Here is a 23,354-nt window from a genome sequence, read left to right as displayed (position 1 = left end):
TGGACTTAGCTCCTGTTTCATGAGCCCTCCCTACACTGCACTCCCTCGTCCTTTGTTCTGTGACACTGAACACAGGCTCCAGTTTCAACCCAGAGCTTAAGATTTTACGGTGACAGGGCACAGAATAATACGACTGAGGACGCCTGCAGCAAAGGTTGGTGTAAGTGATGCACACGGTTTAAGATTCCAGCTCACACAGGGCCCAGGCTTCCCTGGTGGTTCAGACAGTAAAGAATCTGTCTGCAATGCAGGAGATGGTGGGTTCGATCCCTGGGTCAGAAAGACTCCCTGAAGAAGGGAATGGCAGCCCACTCCAGTACTCTTGCCTGGGAAAATCCCATGGACAGAGGAGCCTGGTGGGCTACAGTCCATGGGGTTGCAAACAGTCGGACACAACTGAGCAACTAACACTTTTCACACAGGGTCCAGGGGAGAGGGGACCCCTCTCCCTCTGTGTGTGACTGTGGTCCAGGACCTCAGAGAAGGCGACCAATTTAATAGAGAAAGGAGACGATCATCGGGCAGCAAAAAAATCTAACCAGGTCTCTAAGCACCAGCAGAGTATTTTCTAAGATGGTCAAGGTGCACCACCAAGGCAAACAAACCACCCGAGAGGCGGGGACGACAGGCCCAGCTTGAGAAGCTGGAAGGAAGAACGCACGCGCTGAGTGCTCAGGTGCTGGCGAGGCTGGGCCGCAGCCCTGTCTGCCGAGGCACACCTGGACAGGTGAATGCTTGCTACGCTCCCCGGCTCTCCCACACGCTGGGTACAGCTCCCTGCAGGTGGGTGTCTGCCCGCCCCTCTCCTCCCAGGAGGTGGCCACAACAGGGTGGCGGCTCCGGAGGAGGAGTCTGAGAAGACACACTGGCCGGGGATGCAGCCAGGAGAGCAGTCTGGGTCCAGGAATCGGGAGGCCTGCCTGTGTAGCCCTGAGGTTCCCTGGGGGATCAGGCGAGCGATCGCAAGCCTGGGCCTCCGGACTTCTGTCCTTGGACAGACTTCACGGTTCTCCTGGGGCCCAATGCCTGGCTGCTGCAATCGTACCCGCAAAGGCAGCGGGGAAACGATGCCTCCAAGAACTCTGGCCACCCCATGCACAGCGCCTCTGTCCTACAGCCTCACACTGGACGGGCCTCAAGGAATCAGGGGGGCCCCTCCTCCCTCTAACAGGCACGGCTCCTGCACCACCCAATGCCCACCTTACTCTTGAAAATGCCCGCAGGGGCTCTTGATTCCTTACAACAACACACTGCAGGGTAAGGATGTCTGTAAGAGATCTTTGATTGAATTTAATAAAATCTGAGCAGCTGGTATGTCACAGACATGGCCTAGTTACATGACACAAATTAGGCTGACTCAAAGAAGAGGTGGGGATGGGGGGGGGTGGGAGTAGGGACAAAAAGTTCCCCAACATGACACGGAAGCCACCCACCCCTGCCACAGCCTCACACACCGCACCGCCTGGATGGGCCCACAGGCTGGACACGCCCCCTGGCGGCTCCTGCCTGCCTGTGAACCTCTGGGCAGGTGTGGTCGCCACGTCTTCCCCACACGGGAGACACTGAGCTCCGACAAGCACCCTAGGGAAAGACTCTTCTGTCTTGGTTTCACCCCCTGAAAACCAGGTAGTGAGTCTTCAGTTCAGTTCAGTTCAGTTGCTCAGTCAAGCCCGACTCTGCGACCCCATGGACTGCAGCACACCAAGGCCTCCCTGTCCATCATTGACTCCCGGAGCCAACTCAAACTCACGTCCATCAAATCAGTGATGCCATCCAACCATCTCATCCTCTGCCGTCCCCTTCTCCTGCCTTCAAGTCTTCCAGTCTTACCCCTCCGACACAGCTCCCCACCCAGCCACCCCGCCTCGCTCCCTGCTGTGAAGACCAGAGAACAGAGAGGCAAGAGAGAGGTTAAAGTCTCAGACAAAACAGGATTCAGAACACGGTGGGCGAGTGACTTAATCTCTGTGGGCTTCCTTTTTCCCCACTGCAGGATGAGGCCAGTCCCGGTCCCGGTCACCTCCCAGCCGGGGCAGGGTGAGGAGGAAGGGGTTAACACCGCAGTGCCCGGAGTGCGGCTGGCACAGCAGTGCCGTCACGAGAGCCTTCTTCATCCGTGTGGGATCTCACCAGGAGCCCCCGTGCAAGGTGCGCTGGAGGGCAAGCAGGTCCTCCAAACGACACCTGTTCTAGTCTCTGACGGGGTTCTGTAACTGACTAAGCGCTGTGCAAACACGCGGTTTAGAAAACAAAAATAAGCTTACTGTTTGACGTATTTCCCTCTGCACCTGTTTAGATAGTTGCAGGTTTGAGGGCTACAGCCTCAAAATAGGTAAACTGACTTAAAACTATTAAAAAAAAAATATATATATATATAAGGACATGGACTGTGTGAAGAAATGGACATACACATTATAATTAGTACTGAGTTTAGAACCACTGAGTTTTATTTCTGGATCTGTAAACATCTCGGGTTCCACAGGGCTGACGGCCACGGGGTCTGCGGCACGTGGGTCCAGGGCTGGGCATGGTGGTGGCCCTCCTGGTCCCCGCTGTCCTTTAGGAGCTGGGACCCGCTCGGGCCCCCCCCTTCACAGGTGACGGGTCAGATGGCTCACCTGTGAAGGGGCCTGTGGGCTGAGACCACTCCACCCAGGGGCCTCTTCACCTGTCTGGCTCTTGGGCCAAATCCGGCTGTTTCAGGAAATGAGATGCCCTGTTTCACCTGCTCTCGGCGGGGCGGCTGCACCCACCATGAACCCCAGCGGAAAGCGATGCCCAGTCGTGAGGCCGCTTTCCTCCTCCTGCCAGGAGGTCTGGACGCTCACAAAGCCCCATGATTTGTTTTGCCAAACTGCACATACATTGAATGGAAATGTTTGTTTTCCGTGTCCCGCTTTACGTCTCTGCAGACGAGTGATTAAAGAGTAATTTCAAGGGCACTTTTTCCGCTCATCCCCTCTAACCTGGTTACATCAGGCTGCTTCACTTCCTGCCTTTTAACTTATGTTTCTGTCAGCGTATCATCCACTCTTCTTTGTTGACCTTTCCGTGCACAGCGTTGCTTCAAAACCCTTCTTCAAAGGAGAGGTCAGCGTGAAACGTCACCGGGAAGGGTGCCAGATGGCAAGTGTCCAGGGGCACCGGCTCCAGAGCTGAGCCTACCTGTGACTCGGGCGCCAAAGGCAGGAGGCTGGACCCCTGGACCTACCGCCGGCCACACCCACACCCAGAGAAGCCCGGTCCACCAGCCCAGACCCTGGGACCCTCCATCCAAGAGCCTGCTCACAGAGCATCCACTGCACGCACGCACGCACGCCCTGTTAGGAACTGCAGGCGACAGAGAAAGCGCTGTGCTCCCTGTTCTGGAGGCTCGTTTCACAGACAGAAAGGATCTGTTAAAAAAACGTACAGAAGGAACACGTAGGAGGACCTCCAAAAGGTGGAGGTGGGGGAGGCTGGAAGAAACCAGTAAGGTTACTGCACAGAAGAGAAGACGGCTGAGACGGGGCGGGGGGAAGGAAGGACCCAGAGGATGTGCTAAACCACTGATACTGGCGGCAAGAGACGGAAATGCGTCCAAGGCAACTGACGTCTCAAGCCCAGGAGACCGAGGACCATAAAGAGGCAACGTCAGGAGTACATTTTCGGTTGCAAAAATCTAAGTTCCTGCATTCCAGGCGAGGGCGAGACCTATACAAGATGCTGTGACCTGCCGTTCTGGCTCCCCAGTCCCCTCCACTCTGGTTTATAAAATACAAATGATCGGAGGCATGTGAGAGCCATGTGGTAGCCACATGGGGGCCCTGAGCAGCGGACTCCCCTGATGTGGAGAAAGGGGTGTGACTCCGTGTGTCCCCTGGGGCCCCCCTCCCCCATCCCCCCTCCAAACAAGGCCAGACCACAGGCGGGACGCCACTCACACCAGCCTGTCGTGTGAACAAGGACGAGTAATGGCTCAGTGTAAGTGTGCCACAAGTGTATCATGACTTGGTTCCAAATGTCGCCCATAAATTCTTTTTCAGTATTAAAAAAGTTAATACTAAAACGGATCCATCGATTGTCTACAACTCAAGTTTCTCGGCATGTCCAAATTTAACTGGGCATCCGACCAGTCTTCTTATTTGCTCATCCTGATGATCCTAGCCTGGTGTCCAGGGCCCAGGCCTGAGCACGTGGCTCCCACTCCAGACCCTCCTTGCCCCTGACCCTCAGCTCTGACCCACAGATGGCCTCTCTGCAAAGGCCTTGCCCCCTCAAACATACTGTGCATGGAGGACGCCCCCATCACAGACCCAGAAAAGGACAGAATCTGCGAGAAAAGGACAGAATCTGCGAGAAAAGGGAAAACCGCCAAGTACACGAAATATATCAGGGAAACAGGGGTGGGGGGCTCCTGACAGCACACGAGTGGGTCCAATTAGAAAAGACTGGCTAAAAGTGAGCAGCTTCAGGAGGGATGAAGCAGCTTTAGTTCTCAGAGGGATGAAGACAGCTGCTAAGAGCCTGGCATCCTCTCTAGTCGGCTTAATCACAAAGAAATGGGTCCTTGGCCAGCGGCCTGCATCTTCGCAGCGTCTGCAGGGAACCAACCCCCTGGCACGTGGCCCACGAGGGTCAGCACTTGGGTAACTCAGCCAAGTGCCCGTGGCAGCTGACCAACATCTGCTGAGTGAGCAAATGAGGGAGTCAATGAGTGATTCTGGACTTCTCGAAGAACTTGTTCAATGAAATTTGAAATCTCATTTAATCATCGAAAAATCCAAATCTAGGGTAAATCTTGCACTCCCTGGCACACCTCACCAGGGCAGCTGAGATTCTTTGCTCTTTAACCAGTTTGTCAGCTAAGAATTATTTGTACTATGAGTTACAAGCATCTGTGCTGGGTCTAAACCAAACAAACAAACTCGAAACACCTGCTCGTCCACCCGACAAAGCACCTGTTAGGATTCACATGCAGAGCCGAGGAGCAAGGCCACCCCCTCCCAGACAAGAGAGAACCTCTGTCCCAAAACGTCTTTTTTTCCTACGGTCCTTTGTGTGACCACTGTAGCTGGTCTTTAGTTACAGGAGCGCTTAATCAAACAAACATCTGAGAACACGACAATTTTCTTATTTATACATAAAAGTATTCAATGTTGTTCCAATTTCCCTTGCTCTGGCTTGGAAGGTGTCCCAAGGACGCCCTAGCCAAACAAGAAACTTCAAAAAAAGAGGACGACGTATATTTTTAAAAGAGCGTACTGCACACTGTTTCCCAGATAAATCCCTGGTGTATTTTGAGTATTTTATAAAGAAACTTTGGCTCTGCAACTATGAACTTCCCATTCTGCTAACAGGCCAATAACTTAGGGTTTACAGACACACGTTCGAGCCGGGACAGTGGACAATGGGTGGAGCCCTGGGAGACAATTCACCTATCGTCTGACAAACCTGCTCTTGCTTCTGCTGCTAGATGTTCAAGTATTTCATGATGGGGTAAAAAAAAAAATGGCTAAAAGCGAGTTTAATGCACAAACCAAGCCAAAGGTTTTTCACACCAATGTCTGAAGAGTTAAAATTCAAAGGGGGTCTATGCTGTTAGTACAGTAACGTGTCTTTTCAGACTCAGCCCAAAGGAACCAATCTCTGTCCCCCTGCTGCCCTGCAACCTCCAAGGAAGGACACATCCGCCCACAGCTCCCCATTCTGAGCTGGAGATACACGTTTATCATTAAGTTTCAGCAAACATCATCAAGGCCCTGTGCTGCCTAGAGCTGCCGTGAAGAAAAGCAAACATTCGCAGGAAGGGCAGAGTCAAGGAAGATAGGACTCTTCGGCGGGGGAAAGGCCCACATGACCATCTCAGTCCTAACAATAGGGGTTGGTCACTGCATCATGTCACTGTTTCTTGGGGCCCCCAGTCCCTGCTAAAGGCTAACAACACCGATCTCAGATCAGACCTACAGGACCTCTCGGGGCTGCAGGATGCAGGCTTGGAAGCCATCTGTTTGGGGTCACCAGCTCCCCCGTGCCACCAAGGACCTGTTAGATGCAGGCACGTGGTCTTCCCAGATGGCAAACATGCCAGGTCTGTCGACATCAGGGAGTGAATGAAGGAAGGAAGAGTGCAGCCAGTGGGAACCAGCACACATTGACCAGGAGCTGAGAGTGCAGCCCCCGGCTGACCGGAGGCGTCAGCTGCTCCCCCCACCCAGACCCCTGACAGTCGGACAAGCAGTGTCCATCTGAAGGACGCAGGTCCTGGGCTGGAACCCAGGTCCGTCCAGGAACACACTTCCTGGTCCTCCTGCCTCCACCCTGGCGGCTTTGGTGGGAGCCGCCCTCGCCCCAGCTGGTCACCTCCACTGCTGAATCTCTTTATCGATCGTGTACATGCATGTTAGTCGCTCAGTCCTGTCTGACTCTGTGACCCCACGGACTGTAGCCCACCAGACTCCTCTGTCCATGGGATTCTCCACGCAAGAATACTGGAGTGGGTTGCCATTCCCTCCTCCAGGGGATCTTCCCATCCCAGGGATTGAACCCAGGTCTCCTGCATGGCAATTAGATTCCTTACCCTCTGAGCCACCAGGGAAGCCCAATTTAAATGCCAATATGAACCTTCACGAATTATCAACAGAGCAAAACAAGATGAACTCTAGAATTCAACTGCAATTCCACACCTAACACGGTCGGCTGTCCTGAGGCCTGACACGGCTAAGGTGCGGTGACCCTGACAGTTAGACGGGGCCCCGAGCCTCTCCTCTGGACCGCCCCCCTCTGCAGCTAACTCGGCTCTCGCGGTGACCTGGCGACAGTCCAGCAAGTCTGGGTCGGGGTCAGAGAAGTGAGAACGGGGCACGGACTGCAGGGGAGTGGACGCCCTGGAGAGAGCCGAGGAAGCTTCCAGACTGTGGTTCCGAGAGGGGGCTCCTCATTCAGACGAGAGTGCTGTGCCCAGCTTGCTTCAGGGAGACCCCAGGGTGTGAACAAGATGACTCAGGTGGGCGCCATGGACCAAGCCCCGCTCCCCCGAAGCTCACGCATCCGGACTCGGAGAGCCAAGAACAAAAAGAAGGGTATCTCAGTCACATGGGGCGGCTCTAGCCAGAGTCCTATCCCTGGGGAAGCTCACAAAGCACACTTTGTACGGGGGCCTGTCCCATGACAGCATTCCCAGAGATTCGCAATAACCCCGGCCCCACGGGCCAAGACAATCACACCCTTCTCGCGTCCACTTTCCTTTTCCGCCCCCGCTCCTTCTGGGCCTGTGAGTGACCAGCTGCAGAAAGCACTGGGCTTTCTTCCTTTACGCTGAGACCCCTGCAAGTCATGACGAAGGCCCAGCCCACCGCTGGGGCGGGCCAGGAACCCGGGGCTCACCTCGCCCGCCGGGTCACCTCTCTCTCTGCTGGCACTGCCAGATGGGGTGGCACTGCCAGACGGGGTGCTCCCAAATCATCCCCTCCCGGCCCTCTGAAGTGCTCTCCTCTGCCCCAAACAGAAGCCGAGCCTTCTTCGGGGTTTGCAAACTAGCAGTATCCCCTCTCCTGTAACACAACCCTTGTTGGATTCTGCCCAGAGAGCAGACATTTGAGACACCTGAACCACGGCTGCACAATCGAAGCCTTTTTGCAGATCTCACCGTCTGCCATCCTCTGTCTTCCGCTGACCCTGATGCCACCTCGACCACACAGCTGAGTGTGCACGGCCCAATGCAAGGGCGTTTTATTTTCACATGCATGCACGCATCTGCATGTCTAAATAGGAGTGCTTGGCCATCTCTGATCCTGTCCACCAAGGCAAAAACTAAAGGACTTTGGGCAGAAAGCCCGCCTTTCAAGGGGCTCCTGGAAGTTGAGACCCAGGAAAGGCAGCCGGGTGTCCTGGGGTCTGTCTTCAGGCTGGTCCGCCCCAGAGGCAGCGAAGACTGAGGAGCAGCTATGAACGGAAGGCGGCCTGGAGGCAGAGAGAAACCCATGTGTGGGACATGCCTCTTGCCTGCTACTACTTCCTGGAAGAGGAGGGCACCGTGAGGACCCATCCACACTAGGAAAGCGGTGATGCTTCGGTATCAAAGTCTGGTGGGCCATGTGGATGCCGGTCACCAGCTGGGTTTTTTTGTTTTGTTTTTTTTTAATAACAGCCACTCTGCTCCTTCTGGTCGCACAGATCACCCCACTCCACATTTCTGGGCTCACACAGGCCGAGTAGCACTTCTCAATCAAAACCTTCGCCAGCGTCCTAACTCAAGAGCTTCTGTTTTTTGCTGCATCAGATTTTTACTGTCCCTGCTTTTACACTGTGGACACTACACTGCTGCACGGAGCTCTTTAGAGTCTCCACCATCACGGAGTGTCACCCATTTCCTGCTGAGGGCTGGGACCCCCAAAGTGAGCATCCTGATCTGATCTCTTTCAAACCCAGAAGCAGAGAGCATGGCCCTGAGGTCAGAGGTCAGGGGTCAGGGGTCAGGGTTAGCATTAGGACTTGCTCAGGGTCACTCCATCTGTGGCCTGGACAGTGGCAAAGAGGTCTCTGGACTTGCAGGCCCCTCTAACTGCTGGGGAGGCCCGCCTGGGGCATTTGGAGGGAAGGTGTGGTGAGTCCCCAGGGAGGACCCCAGAGCCAGGCAGCAGGGTCAGAGGGCTCCAGCCTCAGCCCCTGTGGACCTCACGCCACCACACCTGACCCCCAGGACATCCACGACACTCCTCTTCCTGCCACAAGTCAGCCCTCAGCCCCTGGAGATGACCTGAGAGAGGATGGGGGGCGGTCCTCCTCCTCCACGGGCGGTCTTCACACCTTAACACACATCTTAACCTCCTTGCTGGCTGCTTTCCTGAGCTGTCAAGACCAGCCCTCCTAAGCGGAAGGACGTCCCCTCCGCCAAGGTGATGAGCATCAAAAAGCAGAGGGATTATTCAGGGCCCAGCCATGAGGTAGGTCTCACCCATGTGACACGCTGCTCGTCCTAAGACCCGGTGAGACACATAAATAATGTGTGTGTCTCCAGAGACAGAAGAGTGAAGGAAAGCTGTTTCTGAGACACTTTGCATGAAGCACCAGGAATTAAATCTGATTTTGCCTGAGAAACAACACCGTGGTGGGATTTTATAAAAGAAGCTACTAACGGCCATGGGATCAAGGGCAGGGGTCAGTCCCCCACCTCGACCCCCGCCAGACCCTGCCACGGCCACTGCCGTCCACAGCCCTCCAAGAACATCCGTCCTGGCTCATGGTTTTTTACAGAAATGATCACAAGTTCACAAGTTTTTTTAAAGAAAAAAACATCAATGATGTTTCTATGTACGATTTAGCCTTCCAATGAACACATGGATTAATAAGCCAGATAACAAAGCAAAAATAAAACCCGACTACAACTGAATGTAACAATACTCCACTTCCACTACTGTGCCCCTCGCTATCTCCCCAGGAGAGGGAGGGGGACATTTAGACTGAGGAATTCCAGGGGGCGTCTCCACAGCATGTGCAGTGAGGAAACAGGCCGCCTTCAAAGCTTGCTGAGAAGAAGCTGATCTGCTTGGTGGCCATGCTTGCCTTCCACCTCCCAACATAAATCCATGAACCGGCCAAGAAGCTCCCACTTGGACAGCCGTCGAAGACAGCCAAGCTGCCCCTGACCATTCAAAGGCCAGTGGCCAAGGCCACATCCTTGGGGCCTCAGGGCTGCGTGGGGAGGATGCACCCACACCTGAGCTCCCGTCCATTCCTGAAACTTCCTCCGAGGCCGACGGAAGGGAACTACAGGGGCTTCGCACCTGTGCGCCCACCCAGGCCCACGCCTCACCTCTCCAGGTGGCGTTCTGGGCTGAGGTCTCGGGAGCAGGGAGCCCGGACACCGCGCCTCCCAGCCCGCCCCAGCTCCAGCGACATGGGACCCGTAATGAAAGGTCCTGACACCCCCTCTTCCATCAAGAACCTCCCGACTAGGACAGAAAAAGGGGCAGCCTCTTCTTAGCCCCCCCGCAGCCTCCAGGGATATTCTGTATACCAGTCCATGCCTCCTCCATCGCCTCCTCCGTCACCACCCATGGGATGGGCTCTTCTCTGGGCAGAAACCTCCAGAGCCTGAAGACTAACCCTCGGCACACCAACCTGACCTAGAGCTCACAGGCATGAACACCAGGCAATGTTCTAAACTCATTTTACATCCTGAATCCTCAGCACGGCCTGCAACGCAGGGGCTATTACTGTCCCCATTCTCCACATGGGGAAACTGAGGCAGGGAGCTGCCGGCGGGCCTGCACACGGAGTTCTCGCGGCTCTTTCTAGGCTGTCCTGTCCCCTCCCAGGGCCTCTCCCCGGCTGGATGGAGCTCCACCCCTGCAGCCTGACTCACCACTTCCTCCCTGCAGTTGGCAGCAAACAGATAACCAGGCCGGTAAGATATGAATGGGCCCTGGCCCCTCCCATCCCAAGGGTGCCCAAATAAACGGTCCAGGAACAGCAAGTGCTTGGGTTCCTGAAAGGACATCTTTTGAGCGTCTGCTCCACACCACGCTCCACTCCAGATCGTGGAGCCTGGCCTCAGGGGACTGCGGTCCAAGCACCGCTGAGGTCTCCTTGACGAGGTCCAGCTGCCAGGAGTTTGACAGATGTCAGCGACCCAAGAGGATGGGGAGCTGCTAGGAACTCTGCCCCTGGCCTTCAGACGCAGACCTGCGGGCCTGGGAGATCCCCGGGTCTGTGTGCAGGCACCGGAGACACGGTTGAGACACCGGAGGGCTGACTTCAGGATGCAAAAAGCCCTGGGATCTCATGCAAACTTACACACTTGGCGCACCTGTATTCCTTTTCTCCATCCTGACGTCTCCCCTGCGGCCACATCTGCCCAGTCCGCACCGACAGGTGTTTCAGTTGTGGGTGGAGGGTGATCCGTAGCAAAAGAAGAGGCCATGTGGCACAAGGCAACATGGGTCTCCTGTTCTGTGCACCATCTGCCCAGGCATGGTGAGGCCTGCCTCCTCGGTTTAAATTTCTATTTTTGTTCGTGCACACTCTGCAGGTCTGAGCACTAAGAGAGTCTACATGGAGCAGGATGAAGCCACACGCATGTTAAAGTGAGCCGTGGACCCCTGCTGGCTGGAGGCAGTCCCAGGGGGAGGGCGGTTCTAGGAGAAGTCCCCGCGCCATCACTCGCTGGAACTGGGGATGGTGCTGTTTCCCCCCGCAGAGCCTCAGAGCTCTCCCTCCGTCCTGGGTGCCAGCGCCTCGCCCCGCCAAGACGGTGTTTCTGGCCTGTGCACAGCCACATACCTTGCAGGAAAGGGAGGCCCTGCCAGGGGGCGAGGGCACTGAGCCAGCAGCCCCCAGGAGGCTCCAAAACCTCCCGTCACCGGGAGGCTCTCCAGGCGATTCCTGGAGCTGCAGGCAAGTTCACGGTGGCTGAGCCCTCGCCAGGACTCATCAGACCACAGACCCGAGAGTCTTTTAGGGATGAGGCCTGAATCCTAGGGCAAATTACATCCGATAATTTTCCAAAATTCTGTGTGCATGAAACTCTGACACTCACGAGACACTCTTCCCGGTTCAATACAGATTACTCGAAGAACTGGGGAATGTTCTTGCCTAAAATCTCCTAAGATTGCCCTCCAGGGAGAAAGAAATGTCTTCCAGCAAAAGTTTTTTCTACAAAGACCAAACTTGCTGCTAAAAATTTGAAGTTATAGATTTATGGGAGACATATTGTATGCATGCTTGCTAAGTTGCTCCCGTTGTGTCTGACTCTTTTGGCTCCTCTGTCCATGGGATTCTCCAGGCACGAACACTGGAGTGGGTTGCCATTTCCTCCTCCAGGGGATCTTTCCGACCCAGGGGTCGAACCCACATCTCTTACCTCTCCTGCATTGGCAGGCAGGTTCTTTACCACTAGCGACACCTGGGAAGCCCCTGGGAGATACGTCATGCGATTACAATGACAGATTATCTCCTATTTCACATAATATTAACATATGTAACAGCATAAAATCAAGTTCCTGAGGATTCTTCTCAAATAGTAACAACAGTGGTGACGATATTTATAACTTATAAATGAATTTTAATAAGACTATAAATTAAGCACTCTCAATTCTTAAATTTAGTGAGAAGCAAAGTAAGTAAAACAAGTTACAAGAAACAAGGACAGATATTTGTACACTGTTTCAATAAACTAGGCAATTTATCCTATTCCAGGTCTCTTGTCACTGTGCTTTTGTTCCATACAATCAATTCCCTTGATTTACAGTTGTTTGAAGAATTATAACAATAAATTACATATACAGACTTGTAAGTTACAGAATACTAATTTTTTTAGCAAAAAAATCCAAACACTTCACAAACAAGAGGACAAAATCAGTTCAACCCTTTCAAGAAGAACGATTTAATGGTATGATTGCTATTGCTAATATTGTATTTTCAACGCCCTGCTCAATTTTAATCCATCAGACCTCAGAATCCAAAAATTAATGTCTCCAAGAAGAGTGTCTTTTCTTACTCTTCTTCCCACAAATCGTCAACTCTGAAACAGAAGGCTCACTTTTCAGATGGGCTCTTCCTCAAATCACACTGAATAAAAGTCAAAGTGCTGAAATTAACAAATGTTTGGGCCATCCCTGGAATAAAAATCACACAGCCCAGCCAGGCTACCTTCAAAACACCAGCATGTGGGGTCAGCTTAGGACAGAGCGACCCAGGTCTGCATCGGCAGCGAACCACCCCGGGAACACACACAGATCCTGCCTTGTGCCCCTGTCTGCTTTCTGGGGAGTCATCACACAGAATAATGTCCACTTCAGTCAGAAAACCTCAGTCACCACAAAAAGAAACCTTTACCCTCCACTGTCTTTGTCCAAACCAATGTGGACAGAGAATTCCTCCCAGGCCCCAGTCCAGCCCCTGTAAAGCTCCCGACACCACGGAGGAGAGGAAGGCGGGCGGGCAGGGCAGCAAGTCCAGGCCCAGCTCTCTCTGCAAACTTCGAGTCGCCCCCAGGGCTGTCTGTAAGGCCATAGAGAAGAGTAAGACTTCTTGGAGCATACGCAGGTCCAAGAACACGTGCTGTGCGGAGCAAGGTTCATTTTCATCTCTATAAACACGCGTGTCCCCGGGTGTGCACCTGAGCCCCGTGCCAGCTTATCTCCTCTCAGAGACTGAAGCCGAAGAACAGACGGCCGCCACCCTCGGGAGCACCTGGCCGTGGGCCCCAGCAGCCCTTCCCCAGCCCAAAGGATGCCTTCTCCAGGGGCCTCCAGAGCCCTGTGTGGACCGGGCTCTGAAACCCAAGTGCTGACATCCTTTTGAAGGAGGAACAAAACGCCCTCACCGGAGTAGGCGCCGGCAGCTGTAACACGCAATCCCTGAGACCAGGGTCGTTCCTCCAGGCCAGCCTCCGGAATGAGACGCTGCGCTATTAAAGGACTTCCTAAGTCAGAAACACGGCGGCGGACTCCCTACTAGTATAGCTTGGTAGTACTGACGCTGGAAGATGAGAAGCTTCTGGCAAGTCAGGCAAAGTTCCCAATAACAGGACAGGTCAGGCTGGTGCAAAGAGCCTCAGACACAGAGCACGTGAGAGGCTGTCATCTCCGTGAAGAAGCCTCGTGGCCAGACCCAGGAAAACCCCTTCTTGCAACAAGACCTGATTATTCCCAAAACAGAAACGTCACAGGACGGTTTGCACCAAAGCACAAAAGGTGGTTCATGTCTATACCAAAAAAAGCCCCAAATAAACCCCAAATCAAGATGCCAGGGCAGAGTTAATTAAAAATAATTTTAAATTAAATTAAAAATAATTTCTTGTTCTTTCCACTCGCCAAAGTGTTACTACACAGCTCAAAGCCACCCCTCCTTTTTTTCTATCTTAGCATAGTTTATTTTTTAACTTTTTATTTTATATTGGGGTATAGCTGATTAACAATGCTGTGATAGCTCCAGGTCGACAGCCATACTCATACACACATCCATCCTTCCCCAAACTCTGCTCCCATCCTGGTTGCCACATAACATTGACCAGAGTTTCCTGTGCTGTACATTAGGTCCTTGTTGGTTATCTATTTAAAGACATCTCCCCTGCCTTTGCCCCACTTTAAACTATACTGCTGTTTCACTAATTATAAAAATAATTCTTTCAACAAGCATTTGCTAAGCACTCGTTCAGGAGCTACATGCCCAGCAGTGAACAAAACAAAGCCTGATTTTAAGTGTTTTCTTTCTGTATAAATACAGGCATCTCATTGAGATAACACTGAATGTGAAAAATTAAATCCCAGTTTTTCACTTTTAACAGTAAAGTTTTTCCCATAAGATCAGATGTTCCCTGAAAACACCACTTTTATTGACTATATAATATTCCATATGGACAGTGTCATAATTTACACAAAGATATTTTCAAATGCCCACTGACCTCACGATAAAAACACAAACGAGATACAGCTAAACACAGCATGTTAGACCCAGATTTAGGAACTTAACGAGGGAGAAGGAGGATCTACAACCTTACCGATCACGGACCGAGGGCAAGTACACGGTCACGGCTTCCCCGTGGGCCACGTTAAGGCCTAACTCGTGAATCTCCCTTTTTTATAAGCCCTACTCCCTCTTTGATCCAAGAGAACATTGTCTGCACAGAACAATACGTTTTCATTTCAATTTCCCTTCTTTTCAGGAAAGGAAATGTTTGCACTTCAAAGGATTCCTTTGAAGAGCAGCCTCCAGCCCTGGCCCGTCCAGGTTAGGAGTTCCGCCGCCCCAGCAGGGCGTGCAGAGTCTGGGCGGCTGCCCACCGCAGCCCCTCTCCAGGCCAGCTCCTTCAAGGAGAGGGTCTGGTGCGGGAGAAGAAAAAACAAACATTGGAAAAATACTCGAGGCTTTTGATCGTGGCCTTCAGAGGCCCTTTCTCACACAGCGTGGATTTCACAGTCCGGGGAAACTGAGGTACAAACCCCGGGGAGCCAGGTCCTAAGAAACCAGCCCACCCAGTGAGGAGGTCTTCTGAGCTGGCAAAGAGTGGAGCCCTGGGGGTGCTGCTGGTGATGATCAAGGGGACATCTGCGATAACCGAAACGCCTCATCCAGCAGTTTGCAACTCTCCCCGGGAACCTCAGCAAAGACTAGGATGCACAATATAGGGTGTCCCCTCTTCTCTCTCCCCTAGCCTCTCCTCCAGGCCCAGCCCCCTACCCCCTGCTGAGTCTGGGGAGCCAGGGCTGCACGGCAGACAAGAGAGGGCCTGCAACAGTTCTTTTCAAGTGGTGAACAAGCTCTGGGTATTTAATAATGATCTCCACCTTTCCCCACCCCGAGGGGGTTAACTGCCTGTTCAGGTGGCAACTGGCCAGGGGGTGGGCAGGGGCGTGAAAGCTTCGGCTCCAGACAGGGCGCCCGCTGCCCCAGGGCCCCAGGTCTCTCCTCGGGGCTCCCACCCTGCGTGTTCGGGGTGCAGGTCTGAGGGATCAGGTCGCCCTGAGATGAAGACTTCCGACCATCCACCTTCGCACGAGCCTGCTCACCTGCCGGGCGCTCGGCCTCTGCGCTGGAATCACAGTGGTGTTCATCTCCTCCTTCTTTTACCTTTCTGTAGTTTCCCAATTCTTCACAATAATGCATTCTAACTTTTAGAAACATTTTTTCCTTAAAGAGGCTTATAAGATAGAAAATTAGACCACAGTTCCATTGAAAAAGCCTCTCCCGAAAAAGGGAACAGAAAGAAAGAAACTAGCTATGTGTACGTGTAAAGAACATCATTTGAACAACGGAAAGTTGACTGTGGGCTGTGGACTAGATGACAATTTCGTAACGTTAAACTTCCTGGTTTTGATGTCATACCGTGTTCACATAAGAGAACGAACAACGTTATTAGGAAACACATTGAAGCTTGCAGGGGGGGTAAATCAAATGACATGATGTCTTCGACTTACTCTCATAGGGTTCAGGAAAAAATACTATATTTGTGTGTGTAGATTAATTGATTGACAGATAAACAGAAAGAAGGAACAAAATATAAGCAACGGGTGATTTGAAAAAACTGAGGAGCTCCTGTAACTCCTGCAACCTTTTTCTTTAACTCGGAAGTATTATTCATGAAAAGTTGAAAAGTAAAGGAAGAGAGGAGAGAGGCAGGCAAGGGTGGGGAAGAGCCTCCCCACCCCACCTGGAACCACTCCAGGCCTCACTGCAAGGCCAAGGCCCCGGCCACTGGGGCCCAGTCTCTCCAGGGAAGATGCGCCCTGCTGCTACCCTGACTCAGACAGCCCCTGTCCCCAGCGTTCTGAGGGTGTCAAAGAAGCATCTCGCAAGGGAGGAGACCCTGCCCAACCTCCTGCACTACCTATAAAGATCTGGGCCCAAGGACCACTGCCACCGGCCTTGAGAAGCAGGGGAGAACCGAGAAGGAAACAACGCTTCCCTACAAATCAGAGCCCCCCTGCAGAGGGCCCCCCTCCCCAGCAGAGCTAGAGGGGGAGCAGAGAGGACCGATGCAGACCAGAGAAGCTGGGCTCCCCCGGGGCCTGGCCGGAAGTCCCACATCCAGCCGGCTCTGGTGATGCCAACGCCAGACTGCTGGACCCAGAAAGAATGCAGCCCAGCCTGTGTCACACACACGCCAGCGCCAGGTCTGACCACTGGCCAGCACAGCTGTCCTGGGACACCAGAGCTCCAGCTGCGCCAGGAGCCAGGGCTCAGAGAGAAGAGGGCTGCACTCCAAAGACGCAGGGGGCAAATAGAGAAACAAAGCTGGCCGCCGTGCAGCGGTGGGACAGCTGGCTCCCGCACTCCCAGGACTTACTCGGAACCCAGAGAGCCCGGGGGCCTGGCATCTCCAGGTCTGTGTGCTTATCTCAGGGCCCAGCTCGGGCCCGCGCACACACGGGTGCCAGACCACAGTCCCGAGATGGCCGCAGCCCCAGACAGGAGGTGACGCCCACGGCCCTGGACACGCTCGGTGGCAGGACCCCGGAGCCAGGTCCCAGGGGCAAATCCACGCTCTGCCGCTTACAACCCACCCCTGTGCCCGTCGACAACTTGCATCCCTTCTCCGGGCCCCCTCCCCATCAGCCAAACAGCAGAACCGACCTTACCGGGCGGCTGTGAGGATTAAATAAAAAACACAGCGCGGAGCCCACAGTGAGCGCTCACAAGGGCTTGTAGTCTGAGCCTTACTCAGCCCTAGGGCCTCTCCCTTCCTTCCTACTTGGTCTAAGAGATTTTGGTTAATGGTACTTGGTGGGCAGATCCAGAGAAAGAGAGTGTTTCCAAACCAACCTGAAAAGGTCACCGCAAGCATCTTCACAGGCGGGAAGATGACGGTGACCACCGTGTGATGAAACACCAGTCAGACCACGGTCCTTCCTTTCCCCTCGCCAGCGTCCCCAGTGACGGCCCACCACCCCACCCCTCTCAAGGATCTACATTACCCCTCAAGGAAGGAGGAAAAATGGTGGGAAACAGACGTGGCCCAAGTTTTTAACCCCAAAGCCCTCAGGGTAACTTGGACAAAATGTCTGGGGTTGGGATGGATGAGGGTAAACACCTTCCAAACAGACACACACGCACAGCCTTTCTCACTCACACACATAGGCACGTGTACACAGACACACGCAGGCAAACACTGAGAACAGGGCCGGGAGTTCTGCCTCCCAGGGGCATGGAAAAAAAATGGAAGTGTTAGTCACTCAGTTGTGTCTGACTCTTTGTGACCCCATGGACTGTAGCCCGCCAGTCTCCTCTGTCCAGGGGGTTCTCCAGTCAAGAATACTGGAGTGGGTTGCCATTTTCTTCTCCAGGGGATCTTCCTCACCCAGGGATTGAACCTGTGTCTCCTGCATTGCAGGCAGATTCTTTACCATCTGAACCACCAGGGAAGCCACCCTGAGGCATGAGGAGGGTTCAAACCCAAGGTTGTGGATCTGAGATCTGCCGAACTGGCCTCCCTGACACCAGGCCCTACACCAGCTCCTGCAGTGCGGACAAAGCTTCAAGGAGAAGGGACTACACGTTAACATCTCGGGAAAGTGGGGGAGCAAAACAAAGCAGTTGCAGACTTTGTTTTTCTCCATGCTGAAATCAAAGAGCTGAGTTTTCTCTCCAATATAATAGCGAATATTTACATGAAGCACATGGTATGTGTCAGAGTTATGTGAGGTGCATAACCTGGATTATGGCCTCATTTAAATCCTCTCAACCCTACACAGTGGGTACTAGAAGCCAATTACTATGCAGGCAATACAGAAAAGAATTTAAATGTGGCTCTGAGAAACATCTTAGAAAAAGGCATTTTAGAGATAAGTGGAGCCCACTCTGGGGAGTGGAGCCACTCCTCCCAGGAGGCCGTGAGGAGAGCGGGGGCACCGGGGGCGCTGCCGCTCAGGGTTGGCTCCGTGAGCGGCTATCTTCGAGGCCGAGCCCGCTGTGTGCCCAGCACGTGCGCCCAGAACGTGCGCAGTCAGCCTCTACTCCTACGGAAGCAGGAAGGCACTCGGTGGTTCTCCTACACATGAACCTTATCTGCAGAGATATTTGGAAGAAAGCTCCAGAGCGGGAAGACAGAATGTTAAGGGCACAACTGCATCCAGAGGGGAAAGGCGATTCTGGGAAAAGGGAGATGGCGTGGAAATCCACACTGTCCTGCTGGACGCAGGACCTTGTTTCTCCTTCCGCTGTTTAAACCCACCTCTCGGGAGCCCGTGAAGCCTTTCTGAAGCTTGACTTCTGGCTGCGGTTATCTGAAGAGGAGGCTGGCAGAGGAAGGAACTTATTTCATGAAAGACACTAAATGTGTTGACTTAGTACCTTTATTGGGCTTCCCTGGTGGCTCAGGTGGTAAAGAATCTGCCTGTCAATGCAGGAGATATGGGTTCAATCCCTGGGCCGGGAAGATCCCCTGAAGGAGTGAATGGCAAGCCACTCCAGTATTCTTGCCTGGAGAATCCCAAGGACAGAGGAGCCTGGTGGGCAATAGTTCATGGGGTCGACCCCAGTCCATAGCGTCGCAAAGAGTCGGACACGACTGAGTGACTGACACTATAGCACCTTTATTCTTTCACAGAACACTATCACTTCTGTTTATTCACTGCATCATTACAAGGCTTAGAGGGAGGCTTCACATGTCTGCAGGGGCCAGACTGTCCACAGGACCTTCCGGAGGGTGCACACAGATGCGACGGAGCTGGCCGCAGGGGCCTCGGGGGCCCCCCTCCCGACAATGGACAACCGCCCCGAGCTCCTGGAAGCAGCGTCCTCACTTCAGGGCAATGACCTGAGGCTGCACTGAAGCTGTAAAGCCTCCGAACTCCACACTGACGTGGTCTGTTCCCCAAATCCACCACCTGGCAGTGAGCCTTCTCCCCTGCTAGCGATAACAACCAGAGGAAAAGCCAAGTGACAGACCCGCGTGTGGTGTGATGGGGGACCTCTGATCAGAATCTATTCCAACGTGTGGCCTGTGTCCCCCGGACGAGCGAATCGTGATGCCTTTGCAGCGAATTGAGGACAACAGCCCACCCAGTCCTTTCACCACGTGCTGCCCGTCCTTCTAGCAGCTTCACAGAACGCACTGAACCCCCATGGTAGGCTGTGACTCACTTTGCACAAGTGTAGGGGTGGCTGGTGTCAGAGCTGCTTTGGAATTTGGGGGGAATACGGGAATATGGAGAAAGAGAAGCCACTGAAGTCACTACAGGGCTGATAACTGGCCACCAAAGAGGCTACTCTTCTCCTCCCACTGGAAGTGACCTAAAACCTTGGGGGTGGATACAACTTCAGCCTGAAGTCCAGGGCCAGCGGCCTCAAGCCCAAGAAAGCCCTGGAAGGCAGGCGTCCTGAAGGCCAGGAATGAAAAAGCAGGCCCACCCCATGGCCGCAGTCCCCGTGTGGGGCCGCTCAACAAACCACAGCCCGGAAGCCCTCTGGAGGGCACAGGGGAGCGCGAGGAGGCCGGGGCACCACACGTGGCTACCACAGGGCAGGTGGGGCTCAGTCCTGTCCGTGAGGATGCAAGGGTCTGAGAAAAGGCAGCTGTGCCTTTTACAAAGTCCTTCCCAGTGCGCTCTTCCCGACCTCGCCAGGAGAGTGGCTCCGCTCTCCTGGGACCCACCTCTCCCGCCTCACCTGGATTCTTCCTTTAAATCCACAGACGGAGCGAGGACACCAGCCTACAGATAGCGCAGAGTCACGTCTCTACCGGTTCCACCCTGTCCAAGCTGCCACTGTCCAGCCCGCAGAGAAATGACACACGGTCACTCTCGATAGCGCAGAAAGAAGCTCGACTTGGGTTTCTTTCCCAGACCTGACTACCAGCCTCTGCGCTGGCCTCCCTGCCTCTGTGCCTGCCCCTTCCCCATCTCTGCTCCACACCAGGTCTGAAGGGACCCTCGTCCTCTGGGACAGCTGCCCACCACTCTCCGCCTCCCTGAGAAAAAAAGTCAAGTCCTCCCGTCCCAGGGGCCTGCCCTCAGGGGGAGCAGACCGGGGAGGGCCCGTCTGCAGGTGCGCTCCAGTTGGAAGGATGGCCATCTCAGAAGATGCCCGTGGCCCAGATAACTCCAGTCAAAGTGTTACTCCCTCGTTCGTGTCTGACTCTTTGCGACTCCATGGACTGTAGCCTTCCAGGCCACTCTTTCCATGGGATTTCCTAGGCAAGAATCCTGGAGTGGGTTGCCATTGCCTTCTCCAGGGGATCTTCCTGACCCAGGGATCAAACCTGTGTCTCCTTATTGGCCAGCAGATTCTTTACCGTCTGAGCCACCAGGGAAGTCCAGACAACTCCAGGGTCAAAGGAAAATGTTTCTTCCCAAAACAAGGACACACTTATTCCGGCTTCAAATTCCTCCCTGGGATTAATAGACCAATACCTCCAAATACATAGTTAATAATGAAAGGGATTAATTTAATTAGACACAAGGCTGGGCCCTCCAACATAATTACATATTTTTACTGGCCTTAGTAGACAAGAAACTACAGACTAGAACAGTCAGTAGACATGTGTTTAATTCCATCAAAGAATGAAAGCTTCTACCAGATGTAATTAACATGTGTCTTAAAAAGCAAGCTACCCAAGGTCAGCAATCTCGTGTTTCAAGCCCTGTTTTCCTTTAAAGCAAATAATTATATGCATAAGAGCATCCATGTGGCTCAATTCAGATTTAAACAACTGAGAGTACATTTCTGATCTCTATTCACTCTCATCCTGTTTGAGCCAAAACTCCTCTGGCACGCTTTAAATTTTATCTCTAATAACTAAACATGATCTTAATATGCTAAACCCTTTAAAAACTCCTTGAATCCATTGTTTACTTTGTCCCGTAAGTTTCTATTTCGACTGTGGGACTTAAGGCCTTTCGTTTTAATGACAGAGGGGTGTGTTCAAGGTAAAAATAATTTCTACTGAGATCAACTAAAAATGTCAGGGGGGATAAATGTATCATGGTTTCCTATTATCGGAACCAGACACTGTGGCAAGAAACATCAAGATAAATCCCACATAAATTGCAATTCAAATTAAGCACAATGAGGAAGCTCTGCCAGAGGCCAAAACACAGTTCTCCCGGGTCACATGTTTAAGAGCTCACTTAGAGAAATACACCGGGGATGGAAACCCTGGCCCTCCTCCTCTGTCCAGGAGTCTGGAATAAAACCTACTCCAGGTTACACCTGAGAGGCTGAGTGTGTGCAGTGCGGTTTTCTTCCAGGGGCACTTGCCTGGCTGTCCTAATCACACAGGTCAAGCACCTCTCTCCTCCGGTTCTCAGAGCCACAGAAAAGGGGGAAGAAGGAGCGAACAGGGCGCGCGGCGGTAGTACTACTACAGCGCGCCGCTGTTGTGTACACACAGGTCTCAGGATGACCGCCGACCGCCTGGCCTGGGAAGTTTTCTACTACGTAGAGAGGAACACACCGAGAATAGGTCTTCTCGGTGAAGCCGGAACTTCCTCCCAACAGAAAAAAAACCATATGGATCGGTGATCACCGGCCGGAGAGGCCAGTTCGGGTCACAAGGAAGCCCACCCGGTGCGGGGGGGGTTGGGGGGGGTGGAGGTGGGGGTGGGGAACTTCCCCTAAGTTACCCCCCGTGGGGGGCCGGGTAAGAGGTGGAGGAGGGCCAGGGAACTTCCAGGGGGTCCAGGGAGGAATAGAGGTGGGCTCCGCGGCCAGCGCGCGGGGTGCGCAGCGCCGTCACCAACCGGCCACCTGCCGCGGGACCACCCCGCGTCCCCGCCCCCGCCCGGGGCTGGCTCCGGACGCGCGGCCGATGACACGTCGCGGACCTCGTGGCGGGGTGGGGTGCTCCGCTGTGCGCCATGTAAGGGAAGGTCTCCCGGATGCCCGCCGAGTCCTGTGCGCGCCCACCCAGCCGCTCTGACCCCGTGACCAGCGGTGCGTCCCGGCGCCCAGTGTCAGGCAGGGCACGCGTGGCACACATCCCGAGGCGCCAGGGCGCCCACGCTTACTCACGGGGTGTTGCATCATGCACCACGCCGCGTCTTCAGGGAAGCAAAATGGACTCCGTATCGGAGACAGCCGCATGGGCACCGGCCGCGCGCACCGGCCGCCCGCCAGCCCGGCCCGAGCGCCCACCCAGAGAATGCCAAGCCACCCCCCCACCACGAGCTCCGGCGCGCGCGGACCCCGCGCTGCCCTGCTGCGGCCCCATGCAGCGCCGGGATCATCCCCTACCCCCAACCCACGAAGGTGACCCGGACTCGGCAGGCCGGGCACTCACCGAACCGGCAGGGCGGCAGGATGCGGGCAGGAACGTCGCTGGACAGACGCACTAGCCAGGGCTGGACTGATGGACGCTCGTTCGGACGGAGGCGCAGCTGGACTGGAGGGACGCTCGGCCGAGGATCGGCTGGACTGCTGGATGATCGGGCGAAGGAGCGGCGCGCGGGATCTGAGGCTGGGGTAACCGACAGCTGGTGGTCCCCCGCTCCGCTAGCAGCGGACCCGCCGCTCACACCTGCCCGCGCGGAGTGAATGAAGCGTGGAGGGCGGGAGGCATCGGACGCGCGGGTTTCATCAGCCGCGCCCCGCGCCCGCCCTCCCCGGCGCCCGCCGCCCTGGCCAGCGGGCCCGCGTCACCGCCGGGCACCAATGGCAGCGCGGCGCGGCCGAGGCTCTGGGGGCCGACAGCGGCGGGGGCGGCGCGTGGGGCGGGGCTCGGCTGCTTAGTGCGCGGGGCCCGGCCTGGGATTCCCCCGCGGTGGGCGGTGCTTGCAGATGAGGTGGCGGACACCCGCCCCTGCCCGCAGCCCCGCCCCCACCCTAGCGTGGACCAACCTGGTGCGACCCCCTCGCCCCGGACTGTCCACCCGCGATCGGGGGCCCCAGGAGCGGACAGACACCGCGCTCGCGGCCAGTTTGCCTCCTCTTAAATG

The 23,354-nt window shown here is 54.5% G+C and overlaps 1 protein-coding gene across 8 annotated transcripts in view; it reads right to left on the bottom strand.

The window, feature by feature from the left end:
- The window catches only part of SLC7A1 (solute carrier family 7 member 1), a 62,351-nt gene extending 39,200 nt beyond the window's left edge, over positions 1 to 23,151 (bottom strand). For 6 of the 8 annotated variants that reach the window (XR_014071083.1, XR_014071084.1, XM_081549335.1 and 3 more), the window contains exon 1: positions 22,700 to 23,070. The gene's annotated coding sequence lies outside the window, so the exon portion shown is untranslated. Of the gene's footprint in view, positions 1 to 22,699 lie in introns of all 8 variants that reach the window. The other 2 variants (XR_014071082.1, XM_081549331.1) reach the window with 1 other exon arrangement.
- Positions 23,152 to 23,354: the final 203 nt, after the last annotated feature.

The sequence above is a fragment of the Giraffa tippelskirchi genome, chromosome 12 (genome assembly GCF_054371585.1).
Source record: "Giraffa tippelskirchi isolate mGirTip1 chromosome 12, T2T-mGirTip1v1.2.pri, whole genome shotgun sequence".
NCBI classification, from domain to species: Eukaryota; Metazoa; Chordata; class Mammalia; order Artiodactyla; family Giraffidae; genus Giraffa; species Giraffa tippelskirchi.
Note: the sequence above shows the minus strand (reverse complement) of the source record. Positions and strands in the feature narration are given on the sequence as shown.